Below are 24,299 nucleotides of genomic sequence, written 5' to 3' on the forward strand. Positions count from 1 at the left end.
ATATATGCGCACACACACACATAGATATAAACGTATTCTCCGTTGAGATATTGCAGCCGCTGCTGTGTCCAGGCCCAGGAGCCTTAGCACTGTGCTGTGATGTCACTCAATACCACTGACATCACTAGGTGTAAACAACATCTCTCCTTTGCTGTGTATGTGACTATGGAGCTGTTTGGTGATGTCGTCTATTACGGCCTTCATAGAAGCAACAGGAGATTGTTGCATCCATCTTGAACCCTCAGAACCACAGTGCTATGATGTCACTCACTTCCACAGGCCTTGCAGAGTGTAAACAACAACAACCCAGCTTTGTTGTGTATGTAACCATAGGGATTTGTGATGTCACCTAGAACCTTCACAGCAGCGACAGCTTTATGAGGAGCATCAGCACTGCTCTGCCTGAGCAGAACCATCACCGCCATAGGTTGTCAAATAACCCGGATTTAACCCACACAGGTAAGTCCAATGGGGTGCAGGCATGTCCTCTATGCTTACAGCTTCCCGTGGGTGTTGGTTTGATACCGTTTGGGGACAGCCAAGGAGGCATCTGCAGGCAACAAAGGTAGGTGTGTGCTTGTGTGTGTGTTTCCTATGCAGATCCTAAGCCCAGTGTCACATGCAAGTAGGAGGAGTAAGAAGGGTTCCTGGCAAATCCGGGTTATGGATTGCATTTAAAAAGGCCCCGTGGGAGTGCAATGGGCCCCTGTCTTGCTGCTTAGCAATAATGGTATGGGTTTAGGTTCTGCTGTGTGTACTGGTGGTTGACTGCCCCCCAGCCCAGAGTGTGCATGGAAAATTGTCTGGCAGCCTCCCTGACAGCAAGCAGTGATAGTGCCCATGAAGGGGACCTTGTTGGGCCCGCCCCTTTCACGGTTATCGCTTCTCGGCCTTTTGGCTAAGATCAAGTGTAGTATCTGTTCTTATCAGTTTAATATCTGATACGTCCCCTATCTGGGGACCATATATTAAATGGATTTTTGAGAACGGGGGCCGATTTCGAAGCTTGCTTCCGTCGCCCTATGCATTGACCCGATATGGCAGTATCTTCGGGTACAGTGCACCACCCCCTTACAGGGTTAAAAAGAAAGATTCCTACTTTCATTGCTACCTGCTTGCTGGCTAGCCAGCTAGCCAGCCCTGTGGGCCTTGCTGCTGCTGCAGCCAAAAAACAAAAGGTGGTGCTGCTGCTGCTTCTGCTGCTTCTGCTGCTTCTGCTTCTGCTTGTGTCTGGCCCCTGTTGGAGCGTCCAGGCACAGGACTTCTGCTGCTGCTGACTAAATGGCTTCCTTAATTGGATCATTTGAGTAGCCAGCACACCTGTGCAGGTAGGGCATGACATGATAGGCAGCTGCCTTGATAGCGGGTGGGTGCTGAATGTTCCTAATTGACAAAATAAGATTAATGCTTATGAAGAAATATAAAATCTCATCCCTTCCCCAATATCGCGCCACACCCCTACCCCTTAATTCCCTGGTTGAACGTGATGGACATATGTCTTTTTTCGACCGTACTAACTATGTAACTATGTAACATAACATGGGGGGGGGGGGGGGGGTCTCCTGGCTGTTCACACAGGTGTGTCATTGCTGTACATTGACCATGCATTGCTTCTGTGGTATTGCAAAGGCAAAGACAAATGCTTCCAGCCATCCATTGCACTAATGGATTGGTCATCAGCTGGCTGTCTATGTCCCGCATCAATATAGACCAAAGTACAGAGGGTTAGGCTATGCTATTGTGCACCTACCTGATGCATCAGAAGGTGCGAGGCCCTTGCTAAATTCTGTGCACAGACTTTGAGATCTATGCTTTAGACTGTATCTAAACCTGCTCCAACATGGACTGACATTCTGGCCTACTTTCAGCCGATGCGACTTGTCTGTCGCTGAACAGTCGCTTTTTATGTATTCAGCACCTATGTATAATGTTGTAAAAATGCTCTAGAAGCTAAAGTCGCAGAAATGTCACACATATTTGGCCTGCAACTTTCTGTGCGACAAATTCAGACAGGAAAAATCAGTATAAATCCTTAGAAAATTATCCCCCAGTGTCTCCATCTGCTGGCGGTATTGAATAAGCATTGCTGCACTGATGGGGTATGCATTAGACGAAAAAAAAGAAGAAAAAGAAGAATAATACGCCCAGAAAAGAGGCGAAAAGGAGAAAAACGTAAAAAAACGTGAAAAAAAAGTAAGAGGAAGAGAAGGGAAAAAAAGGTGGAAATGGGTTTAAAAGTGATTTCGGCGGAGAAATATATATATATATATATATATATATATATATATATATATATATATATATGCGCACACACACACATAGATATAAACGTATTCTCCGTTGAGATATTGCAGCCGCTGCTGTGTCCAGGCCCAGGAGCCTTAGCACTGTGCTGTGATGTCACTCAATACCACTGACATCACTAGGTGTAAACAACATCTCTCCTTTGCTGTGTATGTGACTATGGAGCTGTTTGGTGATGTCGTCTATTACGGCCTTCATAGAAGCAACAGGAGATTGTTGCATCCATCTTGAACCCTCAGAACTACAGTGCTATGATGTCACTCACTTCCACAGGCCTTGCAGAGTGTAAACAACAACAACCCAGCTTTGTTGTGTATGTAACCATAGGGATTTGTGATGTCACCTAGAACCTTCACAGCAGCGACAGCTTTATGAGGAGCATCAGCACTGCTCTGCCTGAGCAGAACCATCACCGCCATAGGTTGTCAAATAACCCGGATTTAACCCACACAGGTAAGTCCAATGGGGTGCAGGCATGTCCTCTATGCTTACAGCTTCCCGTGGGTGTTGGTTTGATACCGTTTGGGGACAGCCAAGGAGGCATCTGCAGGCAACAAAGGTAGGTGTGTGCTTGTGTGTGTGTTTCCTATGCAGATCCTAAGCCCAGTGTCACATGCAAGTAGGAGGAGTAAGAAGGGTTCCTGGCAAATCCGGGTTATGGATTGCATTTAAAAAGGCCCCGTGGGAGTGCAATGGGCCCCTGTCTTGCTGCTTAGCAATAATGGTATGGGTTTAGGTTCTGCTGTGTGTACTGGTGGTTGACTGCCCCCCAGCCCAGAGTGTGCATGGAAAATTGTCTGGCAGCCTCCCTGACAGCAAGCAGTGATAGTGCCCATGAAGGGGACCTTGTTGGGCCCGCCCCTTTCACGGTTATCGCTTCTCGGCCTTTTGGCTAAGATCAAGTGTAGTATCTGTTCTTATCAGTTTAATATCTGATACGTCCCCTATCTGGGGACCATATATTAAATGGATTTTTGAGAACGGGGGCCGATTTCGAAGCTTGCTTCCGTCGCCCTATGCATTGACCCGATATGGTAGTATCTTCGGGTACAGTGCACCACCCCCTTACAGGGTTAAAAAGAAAGATTCCTACTTTCATTGCTACCTGCTTGCTGGCTAGCCAGCTAGCCAGCCCTGTGGGCCTTGCTGCTGCTGCAGCCAAAAAACAAAAGGTGGTGCTGCTGCTGCTTCTGCTGCTTCTGCTTCTGCTTGTGTCTGGCCCCTGTTGGAGCGTCCAGGCACAGGACTTCTGCTGCTGCTGACTAAATGGCCTCCTTAATTGGATCATTTGAGTAGCCAGCACACCTGTGCAGGTAGGGCATGACATGATAGGCAGCTGCCTTGATAGCGGGTGGGTGCTGAATGTTCCTAATTGACAAAATAAGATTAATGCTTATGAAGAAATATAAAATCTCATCCCTTCCCCAATATCGCGCCACACCCCTACCCCTTAATTCCCTGGTTGAACGTGATGGACATATGTCTTTTTTCGACCGTACTAACTATGTAACTATGTAACATAACATGGGGGGGGGGGGGGGGGGTCTCCTGGCTGTTCACACAGGTGTGTCATTGCTGTACATTGACCATGCATTGCTTCTGTGGTATTGCAAAGGCAAAGACAAATGCTTCCAGCCATCCATTGCACTAATGGATTGGTCATCAGCTGGCTGTCTATGTCCCGCATCAATATAGACCAAAGTACAGAGGGTTAGGCTATGCTATTGTGCACCTACCTGATGCATCAGAAGGTGCGAGGCCCTTGCTAAATTCTGTGCACAGACTTTGAGATCTATGCTTTAGACTGTATCTAAACCTGCTCCAACATGGACTGACATTCTGGCCTACTTTCAGCCGATGCGACTTGTCTGTCGCTGAACAGTCGCTTTTTATGTATTCAGCACCTATGTATAATGTTGTAAAAATGCTCTAGAAGCTAAAGTCGCAGAAATGTCACACATATTTGGCCTGCAACTTTCTGTGCGACAAATTCAGACAGGAAAAATCAGTATAAATCCTTAGAAAATTATCCCCCAGTGTCTCCATCTGCTGGCGGTATTGAATAAGCATTGCTGCACTGATGGGGTATGCATTAGACGAAAAAAAAGAAGAAAAAGAAGAATAATACGCCCAGAAAAGAGGCGAAAAGGAGAAAAACGTAAAAAAACGTGAAAAAAAAGTAAGAGGAAGAGAAGGGAAAAAAAGGTGGAAATGGGTTTAAAAGTGATTTCGGCGGAGAAATATATATATATATATATATATATATATATATATATATATATATATATATATATATATGCGCACACACACACATAGATATAAACGTATTCTCCGTTGAGATATTGCAGCCGCTGCTGTGTCCAGGCCCAGGAGCCTTAGCACTGTGCTGTGATGTCACTCAATACCACTGACATCACTAGGTGTAAACAACATCTCTCCTTTGCTGTGTATGTGACTATGGAGCTGTTTGGTGATGTCGTCTATTATGGCCTTCATAGAAGCAACAGGAGATTGTTGCATCCATCTTGAACCCTCAGAACTACAGTGCTATGATGTCACTCACTTCCACAGGCCTTGCAGAGTGTAAACAACAACAACCCAGCTTTGTTGTGTATGTAACCATAGGGATTTGTGATGTCACCTAGAACCTTCACAGCAGCGACAGCTTTATGAGGAGCATCAGCACTGCTCTGCCTGAGCAGAACCATCACCGCCATAGGTTGTCAAATAACCCGGATTTAACCCACACAGGTAAGTCCAATGGGGTGCAGGCATGTCCTCTATGCTTACAGCTTCCCGTGGGTGTTGGTTTGATACCGTTTGGGGACAGCCAAGGAGGCATCTGCAGGCAACAAAGGTAGGTGTGTGCTTGTGTGTGTGTTTCCTATGCAGATCCTAAGCCCAGTGTCACATGCAAGTAGGAGGAGTAAGAAGGGTTCCTGGCAAATCCGGGTTATGGATTGCATTTAAAAAGGCCCCGTGGGAGTGCAATGGGCCCCTGTCTTGCTGCTTAGCAATAATGGTATGGGTTTAGGTTCTGCTGTGTGTACTGGTGGTTGACTGCCCCCCAGCCCAGAGTGTGCATGGAAAATTGTCTGGCAGCCTCCCTGACAGCAAGCAGTGATAGTGCCCATGAAGGGGACCTTGTTGGGCCCGCCCCTTTCACGGTTATCGCTTCTCGGCCTTTTGGCTAAGATCAAGTGTAGTATCTGTTCTTATCAGTTTAATATCTGATACGTCCCCTATCTGGGGACCATATATTAAATGGATTTTTGAGAACGGGGGCCGATTTCGAAGCTTGCTTCCGTCGCCCTATGCATTGACCCGATATGGCAGTATCTTCGGGTACAGTGCACCACCCCCTTACAGGGTTAAAAAGAAAGATTCCTACTTTCATTGCTACCTGCTTGCTGGCTAGCCAGCTAGCCAGCCCTGTGGGCCTTGCTGCTGCTGCAGCCAAAAAACAAAAGGTGGTGCTGCTGCTGCTTCTGCTGCTTCTGCTTCTGCTTGTGTCTGGCCCCTGTTGGAGCGTCCAGGCACAGGACTTCTGCTGCTGCTGACTAAATGGCCTCCTTAATTGGATCATTTGAGTAGCCAGCACACCTGTGCAGGTAGGGCATGACATGATAGGCAGCTGCCTTGATAGCGGGTGGGTGCTGAATGTTCCTAATTGACAAAATAAGATTAATGCTTATGAAGAAATATAAAATCTCATCCCTTCCCCAATATCGCGCCACACCCCTACCCCTTAATTCCCTGGTTGAACGTGATGGACATATGTCTTTTTTCGACCGTACTAACTATGTAACTATGTAACATAACATGGGGGGGGGGGGGGGTCTCCTGGCTGTTCACACAGGTGTGTCATTGCTGTACATTGACCATGCATTGCTTCTGTGGTATTGCAAAGGCAAAGACAAATGCTTCCAGCCATCCATTGCACTAATGGATTGGTCATCAGCTGGCTGTCTATGTCCCGCATCAATATAGACCAAAGTACAGAGGGTTAGGCTATGCTATTGTGCACCTACCTGATGCATCAGAAGGTGCGAGGCCCTTGCTAAATTCTGTGCACAGACTTTGAGATCTATGCTTTAGACTGTATCTAAACCTGCTCCAACATGGACTGACATTCTGGCCTACTTTCAGCCGATGCGACTTGTCTGTCGCTGAACAGTCGCTTTTTATGTATTCAGCACCTATGTATAATGTTGTAAAAATGCTCTAGAAGCTAAAGTCGCAGAAATGTCACACATATTTGGCCTGCAACTTTCTGTGCGACAAATTCAGACAGGAAAAATCAGTATAAATCCTTAGAAAATTATCCCCCAGTGTCTCCATCTGCTGGCGGTATTGAATAAGCATTGCTGCACTGATGGGGTATGCATTAGACGAAAAAAAAGAAGAAAAAGAAGAATAATACGCCCAGAAAAGAGGCGAAAAGGAGAAAAACGTAAAAAAACGTGAAAAAAAAGTAAGAGGAAGAGAAGGGAAAAAAAGGTGGAAATGGGTTTAAAAGTGATTTCGGCGGAGAAATATATATATATATATATATATATATATATATATATATATGCGCACACACACACATAGATATAAACGTATTCTCCGTTGAGATATTGCAGCCGCTGCTGTGTCCAGGCCCAGGAGCCTTAGCACTGTGCTGTGATGTCACTCAATACCACTGACATCACTAGGTGTAAACAACATCTCTCCTTTGCTGTGTATGTGACTATGGAGCTGTTTGGTGATGTCGTCTATTACGGCCTTCATAGAAGCAACAGGAGATTGTTGCATCCATCTTGAACCCTCAGAACTACAGTGCTATGATGTCACTCACTTCCACAGGCCTTGCAGAGTGTAAACAACAACAACCCAGCTTTGTTGTGTATGTAACCAAAGGGATTTGTGATGTCACCTAGAACCTTCACAGCAGCGACAGCTTTATGAGGAGCATCAGCACTGCTCTGCCTGAGCAGAACCATCACCGCCATAGGTTGTCAAATAACCCGGATTTAACCCACACAGGTAAGTCCAATGGGGTGCAGGCATGTCCTCTATGCTTACAGCTTCCCGTGGGTGTTGGTTTGATACCGTTTGGGGACAGCCAAGGAGGCATCTGCAGGCAACAAAGGTAGGTGTGTGCTTGTGTGTGTGTTTCCTATGCAGATCCTAAGCCCAGTGTCACATGCAAGTAGGAGGAGTAAGAAGGGTTCCTGGCAAATCCGGGTTATGGATTGCATTTAAAAAGGCCCCGTGGGAGTGCAATGGGCCCCTGTCTTGCTGCTTAGCAATAATGGTATGGGTTTAGGTTCTGCTGTGTGTACTGGTGGTTGACTGCCCCCCAGCCCAGAGTGTGCATGGAAAATTGTCTGGCAGCCTCCCTGACAGCAAGCAGTGATAGTGCCCATGAAGGGGACCTTGTTGGGCCCGCCCCTTTCACGGTTATCGCTTCTCGGCCTTTTGGCTAAGATCAAGTGTAGTATCTGTTCTTATCAGTTTAATATCTGATACGTCCCCTATCTGGGGACCATATATTAAATGGATTTTTGAGAACGGGGGCCGATTTCGAAGCTTGCTTCCGTCGCCCTATGCATTGACCCGATATGGCAGTATCTTCGGGTACAGTGCACCACCCCCTTACAGGGTTAAAAAGAAAGATTCCTACTTTCATTGCTACCTGCTTGCTGGCTAGCCAGCTAGCCAGCCCTGTGGGCCTTGCTGCTGCTGCAGCCAAAAAACAAAAGGTGGTGCTGCTGCTGCTTCTGCTGCTTCTGCTTCTGCTTGTGTCTGGCCCCTGTTGGAGCGTCCAGGCACAGGACTTCTGCTGCTGCTGACTAAATGGCCTCCTTAATTGGATCATTTGAGTAGCCAGCACACCTGTGCAGGTAGGGCATGACATGATAGGCAGCTGCCTTGATAGCGGGTGGGTGCTGAATGTTCCTAATTGACAAAATAAGATTAATGCTTATGAAGAAATATAAAATCTCATCCCTTCCCCAATATCGCGCCACACCCCTACCCCTTAATTCCCTGGTTGAACGTGATGGACATATGTCTTTTTTCGACCGTACTAACTATGTAACTATGTAACATAACATGGGGGGGGGGGGGGGGGGGTCTCCTGGCTGTTCACACAGGTGTGTCATTGCTGTACATTGACCATGCATTGCTTCTGTGGTATTGCAAAGGCAAAGACAAATGCTTCCAGCCATCCATTGCACTAATGGATTGGTCATCAGCTGGCTGTCTATGTCCCGCATCAATATAGACCAAAGTACAGAGGGTTAGGCTATGCTATTGTGCACCTACCTGATGCATCAGAAGGTGCGAGGCCCTTGCTAAATTCTGTGCACAGACTTTGAGATCTATGCTTTAGACTGTATCTAAACCTGCTCCAACATGGACTGACATTCTGGCCTACTTTCAGCCGATGCGACTTGTCTGTCGCTGAACAGTCGCTTTTTATGTATTCAGCACCTATGTATAATGTTGTAAAAATGCTCTAGAAGCTAAAGTCGCAGAAATGTCACACATATTTGGCCTGCAACTTTCTGTGCGACAAATTCAGACAGGAAAAATCAGTATAAATCCTTAGAAAATTATCCCCCAGTGTCTCCATCTGCTGGCGGTATTGAATAAGCATTGCTGCACTGATGGGGTATGCATTAGACGAAAAAAAAGAAGAAAAAGAAGAATAATACGCCCAGAAAAGAGGCGAAAAGGAGAAAAACGTAAAAAAACTTGAAAAAAAAGTAAGAGGAAGAGAAGGGAAAAAAAGGTGGAAATGGGTTTAAAAGTGATTTCGGCGGAGAAATATATATATATATATATATATATATATATATATATGCGCACACACACACATAGATATAAACGTATTCTCCGTTGAGATATTGCAGCCGCTGCTGTGTCCAGGCCCAGGAGCCTTAGCACTGTGCTGTGATGTCACTCAATACCACTGACATCACTAGGTGTAAACAACATCTCTCCTTTGCTGTGTATGTGACTATGGAGCTGTTTGGTGATGTCGTCTATTACGGCCTTCATAGAAGCAACAGGAGATTGTTGCATCCATCTTGAACCCTCAGAACTACAGTGCTATGATGTCACTCACTTCCACAGGCCTTGCAGAGTGTAAACAACAACAACCCAGCTTTGTTGTGTATGTAACCATAGGGATTTGTGATGTCACCTAGAACCTTCACAGCAGCGACAGCTTTATGAGGAGCATCAGCACTGCTCTGCCTGAGCAGAACCATCACCGCCATAGGTTGTCAAATAACCCGGATTTAACCCACACAGGTAAGTCCAATGGGGTGCAGGCATGTCCTCTATGCTTACAGCTTCCCGTGGGTGTTGGTTTGATACCGTTTGGGGACAGCCAAGGAGGCATCTGCAGGCAACAAAGGTAGGTGTGTGCTTGTGTGTGTGTTTCCTATGCAGATCCTAAGCCCAGTATCACATGCAAGTAGGAGGAGTAAGAAGGGTTCCTGGCAAATCCGGGTTATGGATTGCATTTAAAAAGGCCCCGTGGGAGTGCAATGGGCCCCTGTCTTGCTGCTTAGCAATAATGGTATGGGTTTAGGTTCTGCTGTGTGTACTGGTGGTTGACTGCCCCCCAGCCCAGAGTGTGCATGGAAAATTGTCTGGCAGCCTCCCTGACAGCAAGCAGTGATAGTGCCCATGAAGGGGACCTTGTTGGGCCCGCCCCTTTCACGGTTATCGCTTCTCGGCCTTTTGGCTAAGATCAAGTGTAGTATCTGTTCTTATCAGTTTAATATCTGATACGTCCCCTATCTGGGGACCATATATTAAATGGATTTTTGAGAACGGGGGCCGATTTCGAAGCTTGCTTCCGTCGCCCTATGCATTGACCCGATATGGCAGTATCTTCGGGTACAGTGCACCACCCCCTTACAGGGTTAAAAAGAAAGATTCCTACTTTCATTGCTACCTGCTTGCTGGCTAGCCAGCTAGCCAGCCCTGTGGGCCTTGCTGCTGCTGCAGCCAAAAAACAAAAGGTGGTGCTGCTGCTGCTTCTGCTGCTTCTGCTTCTGCTTGTGTCTGGCCCCTGTTGGAGCGTCCAGGCACAGGACTTCTGCTGCTGCTGACTAAATGGCCTCCTTAATTGGATCATTTGAGTAGCCAGCACACCTGTGCAGGTAGGGCATGACATGATAGGCAGCTGCCTTGATAGCGGGTGGGTGCTGAATGTTCCTAATTGACAAAATAAGATTAATGCTTATGAAGAAATATAAAATCTCATCCCTTCCCCAATATCGCGCCACACCCCTACCCCTTAATTCCCTGGTTGAACGTGATGGACATATGTCTTTTTTCGACCGTACTAACTATGTAACTATGTAACATAACATGGGGGGGGGGGGGGGGGGGTCTCCTGGCTGTTCACACAGGTGTGTCATTGCTGTACATTGACCATGCATTGCTTCTGTGGTATTGCAAAGGCAAAGACAAATGCTTCCAGCCATCCATTGCACTAATGGATTGGTCATCAGCTGGCTGTCTATGTCCCGCATCAATATAGACCAAAGTACAGAGGGTTAGGCTATGCTATTGTGCACCTACCTGATGCATCAGAAGGTGCGAGGCCCTTGCTAAATTCTGTGCACAGACTTTGAGATCTATGCTTTAGACTGTATCTAAACCTGCTCCAACATGGACTGACATTCTGGCCTACTTTCAGCCGATGCGACTTGTCTGTCGCTGAACAGTCGCTTTTTATGTATTCAGCACCTATGTATAATGTTGTAAAAATGCTCTAGAAGCTAAAGTCGCAGAAATGTCACACATATTTGGCCTGCAACTTTCTGTGCGACAAATTCAGACAGGAAAAATCAGTATAAATCCTTAGAAAATTATCCCCCAGTGTCTCCATCTGCTGGCGGTATTGAATAAGCATTGCTGCACTGATGGGGTATGCATTAGACGAAAAAAAAGAAGAAAAAGAAGAATAATACGCCCAGAAAAGAGGCGAAAAGGAGAAAAACGTAAAAAAACGTGAAAAAAAAGTAAGAGGAAGAGAAGGGAAAAAAAGGTGGAAATGGGTTTAAAAGTGATTTCGGCGGAGAAATATATATATATATATATATATATATATATATATATATATATATGCGCACACACACACACATAGATATAAACGTATTCTCCGTTGAGATATTGCAGCCGCTGCTGTGTCCAGGCCCAGGAGCCTTAGCACTGTGCTGTGATGTCACTCAATACCACTGACATCACTAGGTGTAAACAACATCTCTCCTTTGCTGTGTATGTGACTATGGAGCTGTTTGGTGATGTCGTCTATTACGGCCTTCATAGAAGCAACAGGAGATTGTTGCATCCATCTTGAACCCTCAGAACTACAGTGCTATGATGTCACTCACTTCCACAGGCCTTGCAGAGTGTAAACAACAACAACCCAGCTTTGTTGTGTATGTAACCATAGGGATTTGTGATGTCACCTAGAACCTTCACAGCAGCGACAGCTTTATGAGGAGCATCAGCACTGCTCTGCCTGAGCAGAACCATCACCGCCATAGGTTGTCAAATAACCCGGATTTAACCCACACAGGTAAGTCCAATGGGGTGCAGGCATGTCCTCTATGCTTACAGCTTCCCGTGGGTGTTGGTTTGATACCGTTTGGGGACAGCCAAGGAGGCATCTGCAGGCAACAAAGGTAGGTGTGTGCTTGTGTGTGTGTTTCCTATGCAGATCCTAAGCCCAGTGTCACATGCAAGTAGGAGGAGTAAGAAGGGTTCCTGGCAAATCCGGGTTATGGATTGCATTTAAAAAGGCCCCGTGGGAGTGCAATGGGCCCCTGTCTTGCTGCTTAGCAATAATGGTATGGGTTTAGGTTCTGCTGTGTGTACTGGTGGTTGACTGCCCCCCAGCCCAGAGTGTGCATGGAAAATTGTCTGGCAGCCTCCCTGACAGCAAGCAGTGATAGTGCCCATGAAGGGGACCTTGTTGGGCCCGCCCCTTTCACGGTTATCGCTTCTCGGCCTTTTGGCTAAGATCAAGTGTAGTATCTGTTCTTATCAGTTTAATATCTGATACGTCCCCTATCTGGGGACCATATATTAAATGGATTTTTGAGAACGGGGGCCGATTTCGAAGCTTGCTTCCGTCGCCCTATGCATTGACCCGATATGGCAGTATCTTCGGGTACAGTGCACCACCCCCTTACAGGGTTAAAAAGAAAGATTCCTACTTTCATTGCTACCTGCTTGCTGGCTAGCCAGCTAGCCAGCCCTGTGGGCCTTGCTGCTGCTGCAGCCAAAAAACAAAAGGTGGTGCTGCTGCTGCTTCTGCTGCTTCTGCTTCTGCTTGTGTCTGGCCCCTGTTGGAGCGTCCAGGCACAGGACTTCTGCTGCTGCTGACTAAATGGCCTCCTTAATTGGATCATTTGAGTAGCCAGCACACCTGTGCAGGTAGGGCATGACATGATAGGCAGCTGCCTTGATAGCGAGTGGGTGCTGAATGTTCCTAATTGACAAAATAAGATTAATGCTTATGAAGAAATATAAAATCTCATCCCTTCCCCAATATCGCGCCACACCCCTACCCCTTAATTCCCTGGTTGAACGTGATGGACATATGTCTTTTTTCGACCGTACTAACTATGTAACTATGTAACATAACATGGGGGGGGGGGGGGGGGGGGGTCTCCTGGCTGTTCACACAGGTGTGTCATTGCTGTACATTGACCATGCATTGCTTCTGTGGTATTGCAAAGGCAAAGACAAATGCTTCCAGCCATCCATTGCACTAATGGATTGGTCATCAGCTGGCTGTCTATGTCCCGCATCAATATAGACCAAAGTACAGAGGGTTAGGCTATGCTATTGTGCACCTACCTGATGCATCAGAAGGTGCGAGGCCCTTGCTAAATTCTGTGCACAGACTTTGAGATCTATGCTTTAGACTGTATCTAAACCTGCTCCAACATGGACTGACATTCTGGCCTACTTTCAGCCGATGCGACTTGTCTGTCGCTGAACAGTCGCTTTTTATGTATTCAGCACCTATGTATAATGTTGTAAAAATGCTCTAGAAGCTAAAGTCGCAGAAATGTCACACATATTTGGCCTGCAACTTTCTGTGCGACAAATTCAGACAGGAAAAATCAGTATAAATCCTTAGAAAATTATCCCCCAGTGTCTCCATCTGCTGGCGGTATTGAATAAGCATTGCTGCACTGATGGGGTATGCATTAGACGAAAAAAAAGAAGAAAAAGAAGAATAATACGCCCAGAAAAGAGGCGAAAAGGAGAAAAACGTAAAAAAACGTGAAAAAAAAGTAAGAGGAAGAGAAGGGAAAAAAAGGTGGAAATGGGTTTAAAAGTGATTTCGGCGGAGAAATATATATATATATATATATATATATATATATATATATATATATATATGCGCACACACACACATAGATATAAACGTATTCTCCGTTGAGATATTGCAGCCGCTGCTGTGTCCAGGCCCAGGAGCCTTAGCACTGTGCTGTGATGTCACTCAATACCACTGACATCACTAGGTGTAAACAACATCTCTCCTTTGCTGTGTATGTGACTATGGAGCTGTTTGGTGATGTCGTCTATTACGGCCTTCATAGAAGCAACAGGAGATTGTTGCATCCATCTTGAACCCTCAGAACTACAGTGCTATGATGTCACTCACTTCCACAGGCCTTGCAGAGTGTAAACAACAACAACCCAGCTTTGTTGTGTATGTAACCATAGGGATTTGTGATGTCACCTAGAACCTTCACAGCAGCGACAGCTTTATGAGGAGCATCAGCACTGCTCTGCCTGAGCAGAACCATCACCGCCATAGGTTGTCAAATAACCCGGATTTAACCCACACAGGTAAGTCCAATGGGGTGCAGGCATGTCCTCTATGCTTACAGCTTCCCGTGGGTGTTGGTTTGATACCGTTTGGGGACAGCCAAGGAGGCATCTGCAGGCAACAAAGGTAGGTGTGTGCTTGTGTGTGTGTTTCCTATGCAGATCCTAAGCCCAGTGTCACATGCAAGTAGGAGGAGTAAGAAGGGTTCCTGGCAAATCCGGGTTATGGATTGCATTTAAAAAGGCCCCGTGGGAGTGCAATGGGCCCCTGTCTTGCTGCTTAGCAATAATGGTATGGGTTTAGGTTCTGCTGTGTGTACTGGTGGTTGACTGCCCCCCAGCCCAGAGTGTGCATGGAAAATTGTCTGGCAGCCTCCCTGACAGCAAGCAGTGATAGTGCCCATGAAGGGGACCTTGTTGGGCCCGCCCCTTTCACGGTTATCGCTTCTCGGCCTTTTGGCTAAGATCAAGTGTAGTATCTGTTCTTATCAGTTTAATATCTGATACGTCCCCTATCTGGGGACCATATATTAAATGGATTTTTGAGAACGGGGGCCGATTTCGAAGCTTGCTTCCGTCGCCCTATGCATTGACCCGATATGGCAGTATCTTCGGGTACAGTGCACCACCCCCTTACAGGGTTAAAAAGAAAGATTCCTACTTTCATTGCTACCTGCTTGCTGGCTAGCCAGCTAGCCAGCCCTGTGGGCCTTGCTGCTGCTGCAGCCAAAAAACAAAAGGTGGTGCTGCTGCTGCTTCTGCTGCTTCTGCTTGTGTCTGGCCCCTGTTGGAGCGTCCAGGCACAGGACTTCTGCTGCTGCTGACTAAATGGCCTCCTTAATTGGATCATTTGAGTAGCCAGCACACCTGTGCAGGTAGGGCATGACATGATAGGCAGCTGCCTTGATAGCGGGTGGGTGCTGAATGTTCCTAATTGACAAAATAAGATTAATGCTTATGAAGAAATATAAAATCTCATCCCTTCCCCAATATCGCGCCACACCCCTACCCCTTAATTCCCTGGTTGAACGTGATGGACATATGTCTTTTTTCGACCGTACTAACTATGTAACTATGTAACATAACATGGGGGGGGGGGGGTCTCCTGGCTGTTCACACAGGTGTGTCATTGCTGTACATTGACCATGCATTGCTTCTGTGGTATTGCAAAGGCAAAGACAAATGCTTCCAGCCATCCATTGCACTAATGGATTGGTCATCAGCTGGCTGTCTATGTCCCGCATCAATATAGACCAAAGTACAGAGGGTTAGGCTATGCTATTGTGCACCTACCTGATGCATCAGAAGGTGCGAGGCCCTTGCTAAATTCTGTGCACAGACTTTGAGATCTATGCTTTAGACTGTATCTAAACCTGCTCCAACATGGACTGACATTCTGGCCTACTTTCAACCGATGCGACTTGTCTGTCGCTGAACAGTCGCTTTTTATGTATTCAGCACCTATGTATAATGTTGTAAAAATGCTCTAGAAGCTAAAGTCGCAGAAATGTCACACATATTTGGCCTGCAACTTTCTGTGCGACAAATTCAGACAGGAAAAATCAGTATAAATCCTTAGAAAATTATCCCCCAGTGTCTCCATCTGCTGGCGGTATTGAATAAGCATTGCTGCACTGATGGGGTATGCATTAGACGAAAAAAAAGAAGAAAAAGAAGAATAATACGCCCAGAAAAGAGGCGAAAAGGAGAAAAACGTAAAAAAACGTGAAAAAAAAGTAAGAGGAAGAGAAGGGAAAAAAAGGTGGAAATGGGTTTAAAAGTGATTTCGGCGGAGAAATATATATATATATATATATATATATATATATATATATATATGCGCACACACACACATAGATATAAACGTATTCTCCGTTGAGATATTGCAGCCGCTGCTGTGTCCAGGCCCAGGAGCCTTAGCACTGTGCTGTGATGTCACTCAATACCACTGACATCACTAGGTGTAAACAACATCTCTCCTTTGCTGTGTATGTGACTATGGAGCTGTTTGGTGATGTCGTCTATTACGGCCTTCATAGAAGCAACAGGAGATTGTTGCATCCATCTTGAACCCTCAGAACTACAGTGCTATGATGTCACTCACTTCCACAGGCCTTGCAGAGTGTAAACAACAACAACCCAGCTTTGTTGTGTATGTAACCAAAGGGATTTGTGATGTCACCTAGAACCTTCACAGCAGCGACAGCTTTATGAGGAGCATCAGCACTGCTCTGCCTGAGCAGAACCATCACCGCCATAGGTTGTCAAATAACCCGGATTTAACCCACACAGGTAAGTCCAATGGGGTGCAGGCATGTCCTCTATGCTTACAGCTTCCCGTGGGTGTTGGTTTGATACCGTTTGGGGACAGCCAAGGAGGCATCTGCAGGCAACAAAGGTAGGTGTGTGCTTGTGTGTGTGTTTCCTATGCAGATCCTAAGCCCAGTGTCACATGCAAGTAGGAGGAGTAAGAAGGGTTCCTGGCAAATCCGGGTTATGGATTGCATTTAAAAAGGCCCCGTGGGAGTGCAATGGGCCCCTGTCTTGCTGCTTAGCAATAATGGTATGGGTTTAGGTTCTGCTGTGTGTACTGGTGGTTGACTGCCCCCCAGCCCAGAGTGTGCATGGAAAATTGTCTGGCAGCCTCCCTGACAGCAAGCAGTGATAGTGCCCATGAAGGGGACCTTGTTGGGCCCGCCCCTTTCACGGTTATCGCTTCTCGGCCTTTTGGCTAAGATCAAGTGTAGTATCTGTTCTTATCAGTTTAATATCTGATACGTCCCCTATCTGGGGACCATATATTAAATGGATTTTTGAGAACGGGGGCCGATTTCGAAGCTTGCTTCCGTCGCCCTATGCATTGACCCGATATGGCAGTATCTTCGGGTACAGTGCACCACCCCCTTACAGGGTTAAAAAGAAAGATTCCTACTTTCATTGCTACCTGCTTGCTGGCTAGCCAGCTAGCCAGCCCTGTGGGCCTTGCTGCTGCTGCAGCCAAAAAACAAAAGGTGGTGCTGCTGCTGCTTCTGCTGCTTCTGCTTCTGCTTGTGTCTGGCCCCTGTTGGAGCGTCCAGGCACAGGACTTCTGCTGCTGCTGACTAAATGGCCTCCTTAATTGGATCATTTGAGTAGCCAGCACACCTGTGCAGGTAGGGCATGACATGATAGGCAGCTGCCTTGATAGCGGGTGGGTGCTGAATGTTCCTAATTGACAAAATAAGATTAATGCTTATGAAGAAATATAAAATCTCATCCCTTCCCCAATATCGCGCCACACCCCTACCCCTTAATTCCCTGGTTGAACGTGATGGACATATGTCTTTTTTCGACCGTACTAACTATGTAACTATGTAACATAACATGGGGGGGGGGGGGGGGGGGGGTCTCCTGGCTGTTCACACAGGTGTGTCATTGCTGTACATTGACCATGCATTGCTTCTGTGGTATTGCAAAGGCAAAGACAAATGCTTCCAGCCATCCATTGCACTAATGGATTGGTCATCAGCTGGCTGTCTATGTCCCGCATCAATATAGACCAAAGTACAGAGGGTTAGGCTATGCTATTGTGCACCTACCTGATGCATCAGAAGGTGCGAGGCCCTTGCTAAATTCTGTGCACAGACTTTGAGATCTATGCTTTAGACTGTATCTAAACCTGCTCCAACATGGACTGACATTCTGGCCTACTTTCAGCCGATGCGACTTGTCTGTCGCTGAACAGTCGCTTTTTATGTATTCAGCACCTATGTATAATGTTGTAAAAATGCTCTAGAAGCTAAAGTCGCAGAAATGTCACACATATTTGGCCTGCAACTTTCTGTGCGACAAATTCAGACAGGAAAAATCAGTATAAATCCTTAGAAAATTATCCCCCAGTGTCTCCATCTGCTGGCGGTATTGAATAAGCATTGCTGCACTGATGGGGTATGCATTAGACGAAAAAAAAAGAAGAAAAAGAAGAATAATACGCCCAGAAAAGAGGCGAAAAGGAGAAAAACGTAAAAAAACGTGAAAAAAAAGTAAGAGGAAGAGAAGGGAAAAAAAGGTGGAAATGGGTTTAAAAGTGATTTCGGCGGAGAAATATATATATATATATATATATATATATATATATATATATATATATATATGCGCACACACACACATAGATATAAACGTATTCTCCGTTGAGATATTGCAGCCGCTGCTGTGTCCAGGCCCAGGAGCCTTAGCACTGTGCTGTGATGTCACTCAATACCACTGACATCACTAGGTGTAAACAACATCTCTCCTTTGCTGTGTATGTGACTATGGAGCTGTTTGGTGATGTCGTCTATTACGGCCTTCATAGAAGCAACAGGAGATTGTTGCATCCATCTTGAACCCTCAGAACTACAGTGCTATGATGTCACTCACTTCCACAGGCCTTGCAGAGTGTAAACAACAACAACCCAGCTTTGTTGTGTATGTAACCATAGGGATTTGTGATGTCACCTAGAACCTTCACAGCAGCGACAGCTTTATGAGGAGCATCAGCACTGCTCTGCCTGAGCAGAACCATCACCGCCATAGGTTGTCAAATAACCCGGATTTAACCCACACAGGTAAGTCCAATGGGGTGCAGGCATGTCCTCTATGCTTACAGCTTCCCGTGGGTGTTGGTTTGATACCGTTTGGGGGACAGCCAAGGAGGCATCTGCAGGCAACAAAGGTAGGGTGTGTGCTTGTGTGTGTGTTTCCTATGCAGATCCTAAGCCCAGTGTCACATGCAAGTAGGAGGAGTAAGAAGGGTTCCTGGCAAATCCGGGTTATGGATTGCATTTAAAAAGGCCCCGTGGGAGTGCAATGGGCCCCTGTCTTGCTGCTTAGCAATAATGGTATGGGGTTTAGGTTCTGCTGTGTGTACTGGTGGTTGACTGCCCCCCAGCCCAGAGTGTGCATGGAAAATTGTCTGGCAGCCTCCCTGACAGCAAGCAGTGATAGTGCCCATGAAGGGGACCTTGTTGGGCCCGCCCCTTTCACGGTTATCGCTTCTCGGCCTTTTGGCTAAGATCAAGTGTAGTATCTGTTCTTATCAGTTTAATATCTGATACGTCCCCTATCTGGGGACCATATATTAAATGGATTTTTGAGAACGGGGGGCCGATTTCGAAGCTTGCTTCCGTCGCCCTATGCATTGACCCGATATGGCAGTATCTTCGGGTACAGTGCACCACCCCCTTACAGGGTTAAAAAGAAAGATTCCTACTTTCATTGCTACCTGCTTGCTGGCTAGCCAGCTAGCCAGCCCTGTGGGCCTTGCTGCTGCTGCAGCCAAAAAACAAAAGGTGGTGCTGCTGCTGCTTCTGCTGCTTCTGCTTCTGCTTGTGTCTGGCCCCTGTTGGAGCGTCCAGGCACAGGACTTCTGCTGCTGCTGACTAAATGGCCTCCTTAATTGGGATCATTTGAGTAGCCAGCACACCTGTGCAGGTAGGGCATGACATGATAGGCAGCTGCCTTGATAGCGGGTGGGTGCTGAATGTTCCTAATTGACAAAATAAGATTAATGCTTATGAAGAAATATAAAATCTCATCCCTTCCCCAATATCGCGCCACACCCCTACCCCTTAATTCCCTGGTTGAACGTGATGGACATATGTCTTTTTTCGACCGTACTAACTATGTAACTATGTAACATAACATGGGGGGGGGGGGGGGGGTCTCCTGGCTGTTCACACAGGTGTGTCATTGCTGTACATTGACCATGCATTGCTTCTGTGGTATTTGCAAAGGCAAAGACAAATGCTTCCAGCCATCCATTGCACTAATGGATTGGTCATCAGCTGGCTGTCTATGTCCCGCATCAATATAGACCAAAGTACAGAGGGTTAGGCTATGCTATTGTGCACCTACCTGATGCATCAGAAGGTGCGAGGCCCTTGCTAAATTCTGTGCACAGACTTTGAGATCTATGCTTTAGACTGTATCTAAACCTGCTCCAACATGGACTGACATTCTGGCCTACTTTCAGCCGATGCGACTTGTCTGTCGCTGAACAGTCGCTTTTTATGTATTCAGCACCTATGTATAATGTTTGTAAAAATGCTCTAGAAGCTAAAGTCGCAGAAATGTCACACATATTTGGCCTGCAACTTTCTGTGCGACAAATTCAGACAGGAAAAATCAGTATAAATCCTTAGAAATTATCCCCCAGTGTCTCCATCTGCTGGCGGTATTGAATAAGCATTGCTGCACTGATGGGGTATGCATTAGACGAAAAAAAAGAAGAAAAAGAAGAATAATACGCCCAGAAAAGAGGCGAAAAGGAGAAAAACGTAAAAAAACGTGAAAAAAAAGTAAGAGGAAGAGAAGGGAAAAAAAGGTGTAAATGGTTTAAAAGTGATTTTGGCGGAGAAATATATATATATATATATATATATATATATATATATATATATATATATGCGCACACACACACATAGATATAAACGTATTCTCCGTTGAGATATTGCAGCCGCTGCTGTGTCCAGGCCCAGGAGCCTTAGCACTGTGCTGTGATGTCACTCAATACCACTGACATCACTAGGTGTAAACAACATCTCTCCTTTGCTGTGTATGTGACTATGGAGCTGTTTGGTGATGTCGTCTATTACGGCCTTCATAGAAGCAACAGGAGATTGTTGCATCCATCTTGAACCCTCAGAACTACAGTGCTATGATGTCACTCACTTCCACAGGCCTTGCAGAGTGTAAACAACAACAACCCAGCTTTGTTGTGTATGTAACCATAGGGATTTGTGATGTCACCTAGAACCTTCACAGCAGCGACAGCTTTATGAGGAGCATCAGCACTGCTCTGCCTGAGCAGAACCATCACCGCCATAGGTTGTCAAATAACCCGGATTTAACCCACACAGGTAAGTCCAATGGGGTGCAGGCATGTCCTCTATGCTTACAGCTTCCCGTGGGTGTTGGTTTGATACCGTTTGGGGACAGCCAAGGAGGCATCTGCAGGCAACAAAGGTAGGTGTGTGCTTGTGTGTGTGTTTCCTATGCAGATCCTAAGCCCAGTGTCACATGCAAGTAGGAGGAGTAAGAAGGGTTCCTGGCAAATCCGGGTTATGGATTGCATTTAAAAAGGCCCCGTGGGAGTGCAATGGGCCCCTGTCTTGCTGCTTAGCAATAATGGTATGGGTTTAGGTTCTGCTGTGTGTACTGGTGGTTGACTGCCCCCCAGCCCAGAGTGTGCATGGAAAATTGTCTGGCAGCCTCCCTGACAGCAAGCAGTGATAGTGCCCATGAAGGGGACCTTGTTGGGCCCGCCCCTTTCACGGTTATCGCTTCACGGCCTTTTGGCTAAGATCAAGTGTAGTATCTGTTCTTATCAGTTTAATATCTGATACGTCCCCTATCTGGGGACCATATATTAAATGGATTTTTGAGAACGGGGGCCGATTTCGAAGCTTGCTTCCGTCGCCCTATGCATTGACCCGATATGGCAGTATCTTCGGGTACAGTGCACCACCCCCTTACAGGGTTAAAAAGAAAGATTCCTACTTTCATTGCTACCTGCTTGCTGGCTAGCCAGCTAGCCAGCCCTGTGGGCCTTGCTGCTGCTGCAGCCAAAAAACAAAAGGTGGTGCTGCTGCTGCTTCTGCTGCTTCTGCTTCTGCTTGTGTCTGGCCCCTGTTGGAGCGTCCAGGCACAGGACTTCTGCTGCTGCTGACTAAATGGCCTCCTTAATTGGATCATTTGAGTAGCCAGCACACCTGTGCAGGTAGGGCATGACATGATAGGCAGCTGCCTTGATAGCGGGTGGGGTGCTGAATGTTCCTAATTGACAAAATAAGATTAATGCTTATGAAGAAATATAAAATCTCATCCCTTCCCCAATATCGCGCCACACCCCTACCCCTTAATTCCCTGGTTGAACGTGATGGGACATATGTCTTTTTTCGACCGTACTAACTATGTAACTATGTAACATAACATGGGGGGGGGGGGGGGGGGGGTCTCCTGGCTGTTCACACAGGTGTGTCATTGCTGTACATTGACCATGCATTGCTTCTGTGGTATTGCAAAGGCAAAGACAAATGCTTCCAGCCATCCATTGCACTAATGGATTGGTCATCAGCTGGCTGTCTATGTCCCGCATCAATATAGACCAAAGTACAGAGGGTTAGGCTATGCTATTGTGCACCTACCTGATGCATCAGAAGGTGCGAGGCCCTTGCTAAATTCTGTGCACAGACTTTGAGATCTATGCTTTAGACTGTATCTAAACCTGCTCCAACATGGACTGACATTCTGGCCTACTTTCAGCCGATGCGACTTGTCTGTCGCTGAACAGTCGCTTTTTATGTATTCAGCACCTATGTATAATGTTGTAAAAATGCTCTAGAAGCTAAAGTCGCAGAAATGTCACACATATTTGGCCTGCAACTTTCTGTGCGACAAATTCAGACAGGAAAAATCAGTATAAATCCTTAGAAAATTATCCCCCAGTGTCTCCATCTGCTGGCGGTATTGAATAAGCATTGCTGCACTGATGGGGTATGCATTAGACGAAAAAAAAGAAGAAAAAGAAGAATAATACGCCCAGAAAAGAGGCGAAAAGGAGAAAAACGTAAAAAAACGTGAAAAAAAAGTAAGAGGAAGAGAAGGGAAAAAAAGGTGGAAATGGGTTTAAAAGTGATTTTGGCGGAGAAATATATATATATATATATATATATATATATATATATATATATATATATGCGCACACACACACATAGATATAAACGTATTCTCCGTTGAGATATTGCAGCCGCTGCTGTGTCCAGGCCCAGGAGCCTTAGCACTGTGCTGTGATGTCACTCAATACCACTGACATCACTAGGTGTAAACAACATCTCTCCTTTGCTGTGTATGTGACTATGGAGCTGTTTGGTGATGTCGTCTATTACGGCCTTCATAGAAGCAACAGGAGATTGTTGCATCCATCTTGAACCCTCAGAACTACAGTGCTATGATGTCACTCACTTCCACAGGCCTTGCAGAGTGTAAACAACAACAACCCAGCTTTGTTGTGTATGTAACCATAGGGATTTGTGATGTCACCTAGAACCTTCACAGCAGCGACAGCTTTATGAGGAGCATCAGCACTGCTCTGCCTGAGCAGAACCATCACCGCCATAGGTTGTCAAATAACCCGGATTTAACCCACACAGGTAAGTCCAATGGGGTGCAGGCATGTCCTCTATGCTTACAGCTTCCCGTGGGTGTTGGTTTGATACCGTTTGGGGACAGCCAAGGAGGCATCTGCAGGCAACAAAGGTAGGTGTGTGCTTGTGTGTGTGTTTCCTATGCAGATCCTAAGCCCAGTGTCACATGCAAGTAGGAGGAGTAAGAAGGGTTCCTGGCAAATCCGGGTTATGGATTGCATTTAAAAAGGCCCCGTGGGAGTGCAATGGGCCCCTGTCTTGCTGCTTAGCAATAATGGTATGGGTTTAGGTTCTGCTGTGTGTACTGGTGGTTGACTGCCCCCCAGCCCAGAGTGTGCATGGAAAATTGTCTGGCAGCCTCCCTGACAGCAAGCAGTGATAGTGCCCATGAAGGGGACCTTGTTGGGCCCGCCCCTTTCACGGTTATCGCTTCACGGCCTTTTGGCTAAGATCAAGTGTAGTATCTGTTCTTATCAGTTTAATATCTGATACGTCCCCTATCTGGGGACCATATATTAAATGGATTTTTGAGAACGGGGGCCGATTTCGAAGCTTGCTTCCGTCGCCCTATGCATTGACCCGATATGGCAGTATCTTCGGGTACAGTGCACCACCCCCTTACAGGGTTAAAAAGAAAGATTCCTACTTTCATTGCTACCTGCTTGCTGGCTAGCCAGCTAGCCAGCCCTGTGGGCCTTGCTGCTGCTGCAGCCAAAAAACAAAAGGTGGTGCTGCTGCTGCTTCTGCTGCTTCTGCTTCTGCTTGTGTCTGGCCCCTGTTGGAGCGTCCAGGCACAGGACTTCTGCTGCTGCTGACTAAATGGCCTCCTTAATTGGATCATTTGAGTAGCCAGCACACCTGTGCAGGTAGGGCATGACATGATAGGCAGCTGCCTTGATAGCGGGTGGGTGCTGAATGTTCCTAATTGACAAAATAAGATTAATGCTTATGAAGAAATATAAAATCTCA

General features: G+C 46.4%; 11 non-coding genes across 11 annotated transcripts; all 11 read left to right on the forward strand.

The window, feature by feature from the left end:
* The first annotated feature begins 878 nt into the window (after positions 1–878).
* LOC130349833 (U2 spliceosomal RNA) lies at positions 879–1,069 on the forward strand. The gene has a single exon (XR_008887067.1). It is a non-coding gene; the product is annotated as a U2 spliceosomal RNA (small nuclear RNA).
* A 2,107-nt stretch (positions 1,070–3,176) lies between these two features.
* On the forward strand, positions 3,177–3,367 carry LOC130349810 (U2 spliceosomal RNA). The gene has a single exon (XR_008887051.1). It is a non-coding gene; the product is annotated as a U2 spliceosomal RNA (small nuclear RNA).
* Positions 3,368–5,474: 2,107 nt separating this feature from the next.
* On the forward strand, positions 5,475–5,665 carry LOC130349835 (U2 spliceosomal RNA). Its single transcript, XR_008887070.1, has one exon. It is a non-coding gene; the product is annotated as a U2 spliceosomal RNA (small nuclear RNA).
* Positions 5,666–7,751: 2,086 nt separating this feature from the next.
* Positions 7,752–7,942, forward strand: LOC130349836 (U2 spliceosomal RNA). The gene has a single exon (XR_008887071.1). It is a non-coding gene; the product is annotated as a U2 spliceosomal RNA (small nuclear RNA).
* Positions 7,943–10,028: 2,086 nt separating this feature from the next.
* On the forward strand, positions 10,029–10,219 carry LOC130349837 (U2 spliceosomal RNA). The gene has a single exon (XR_008887072.1). It is a non-coding gene; the product is annotated as a U2 spliceosomal RNA (small nuclear RNA).
* A 2,096-nt stretch (positions 10,220–12,315) lies between these two features.
* Positions 12,316–12,506, forward strand: LOC130349838 (U2 spliceosomal RNA). The gene has a single exon (XR_008887073.1). It is a non-coding gene; the product is annotated as a U2 spliceosomal RNA (small nuclear RNA).
* Positions 12,507–14,606: 2,100 nt separating this feature from the next.
* Positions 14,607–14,797, forward strand: LOC130349839 (U2 spliceosomal RNA). Its single transcript, XR_008887074.1, has one exon. It is a non-coding gene; the product is annotated as a U2 spliceosomal RNA (small nuclear RNA).
* A 2,080-nt stretch (positions 14,798–16,877) lies between these two features.
* On the forward strand, positions 16,878–17,068 carry LOC130349840 (U2 spliceosomal RNA). The gene has a single exon (XR_008887075.1). It is a non-coding gene; the product is annotated as a U2 spliceosomal RNA (small nuclear RNA).
* Positions 17,069–19,174: 2,106 nt separating this feature from the next.
* Positions 19,175–19,366, forward strand: LOC130349875 (U2 spliceosomal RNA). The gene has a single exon (XR_008887106.1). It is a non-coding gene; the product is annotated as a U2 spliceosomal RNA (small nuclear RNA).
* Positions 19,367–21,463: 2,097 nt separating this feature from the next.
* LOC130349812 (U2 spliceosomal RNA) lies at positions 21,464–21,654 on the forward strand. The gene has a single exon (XR_008887053.1). It is a non-coding gene; the product is annotated as a U2 spliceosomal RNA (small nuclear RNA).
* A 2,101-nt stretch (positions 21,655–23,755) lies between these two features.
* Positions 23,756–23,946, forward strand: LOC130349813 (U2 spliceosomal RNA). The gene has a single exon (XR_008887054.1). It is a non-coding gene; the product is annotated as a U2 spliceosomal RNA (small nuclear RNA).
* The last annotated feature ends 353 nt before the right edge of the window (positions 23,947–24,299 follow it).

This window comes from Hyla sarda, unplaced genomic scaffold, assembly GCF_029499605.1.
Source record: "Hyla sarda isolate aHylSar1 unplaced genomic scaffold, aHylSar1.hap1 scaffold_924, whole genome shotgun sequence".
Classification (NCBI taxonomy): Eukaryota; Metazoa; Chordata; class Amphibia; order Anura; family Hylidae; genus Hyla; species Hyla sarda.